Raw genomic sequence first — 1461 nt, forward strand, 5'->3', positions numbered from 1 at the left:
TGCCACAAGGCAGGACCAGCCCTTCATTTGTTCTTCATTTGGCCTAAAGTTTCAAATTATCTTCATTTTAGTCTTATCTACTTAGAATCATAGAAATGTTTTGATTGGAAAAGACCTTTAAAGATCATCAAGTCCAACTGTTGTCTAACTCTGCCAAGCCCATGCCTAAACCATGTCCCTGAGCATCATATCTAGATGGCTTTTAAACACATCCAAGGATGGAGATTCAACCACTTCCCTGGGCAGCGTGTTCCAGGGATGACGCTTTCAGTGTAGAAGTTTTTCCTAATGTCTAACTTAAAATTACCCTGGTGTAACTTGAGGCCATTTCCTCTTGTCCTATTGGTTGTAACTTGTGAGAAGAGACCAACGCTCCCCTCTCTCCAACTTCCTTTCAGGTAGTTGCAGAGAGTGATAAGGTCTCCCCTCAGCCTCCTTTTCTCCAGATAAACAACCCCAGTTCCCTCAGCCGCTCCATATAAGACTTGTTCTCCAGACCCTTCACCAGCTTTCAGGCCCTTCTCTGGACCTTCTCCAGCATCTCAATGGCTTTCTTATGCTGCAGATGTCTTTCTTATACTTCTTACATCAGAAACTGATACTGTTTGGTTATGCTTTGTGATCAGCAGGCTTTGCACAGCAGTTTGTGCTGTGAGAATGGGACTGTACATGGGTGGGATGTGACTTTGGAAGTGGCTGAGCTGATAAAATCCTTCTGGCTTTACCATTCTTCTTTTTTCTCCCAGTTAAATAATGGGGGTTATCCAGAGTCCAACCTCTACACATGCACATCCCTCATAGTGTTCAGATTTAACTGGAGATTTATGAATTCGTTACATACTGCAAGTCATATTAATTCTGTATTTTCTTCTTTATGATGCTTTAATAAAAATCCTGTAGCCCTATTTACATACGTGTCTCAGATAAAATCTCTTTTAAAGTCTACTCAAGTTTATTTTTCTTAAAAGCCTATTACAATTTATTGTCAAATATATAAGACAAATAAAACTTCACTTTTAAAATGTTATAGAGCTTTTTATGATTTCCATCTTTTTTTTTCCCCTTTTTTTAATTGCTGGCTGACATTTGGTTCTGTGGGCTGGAAAAATGGCTTTTGCCAACAATAATGTCTTTTTCCATTCAGCAAATCTTGTTGATGTAAAGGAAATTTTCCATCCGGCAGTTTGAATTGCTGAAACACAGTGAAAAATTATTAACAAACAGTCTGGAGAGGGCTACTATTTTCACAAAAAAGAATGAACCTATGGAGGTTCATACTGATCTTCCAGGCTGTCCCAGCAGTGGTGACCAGGGACCACCACAGATCTGAGGACCACCAGGCACGGCCGGGATCATGGGGCAGCCCCATGGCTGAGCTTGTAGCCCGGCAAGTGAAGCTGGTGCAGTTGGATCTGCTCCCAAACCAGGGCAGATGCCCCCGAAGCCCCTCCTCACCCTCTT

Source organism: Apaloderma vittatum, unplaced genomic scaffold, assembly GCF_000703405.1.
Source record: "Apaloderma vittatum isolate BGI_N311 unplaced genomic scaffold, ASM70340v1 scaffold11226, whole genome shotgun sequence".
Classification (NCBI taxonomy): domain Eukaryota; kingdom Metazoa; phylum Chordata; class Aves; order Trogoniformes; family Trogonidae; genus Apaloderma; species Apaloderma vittatum.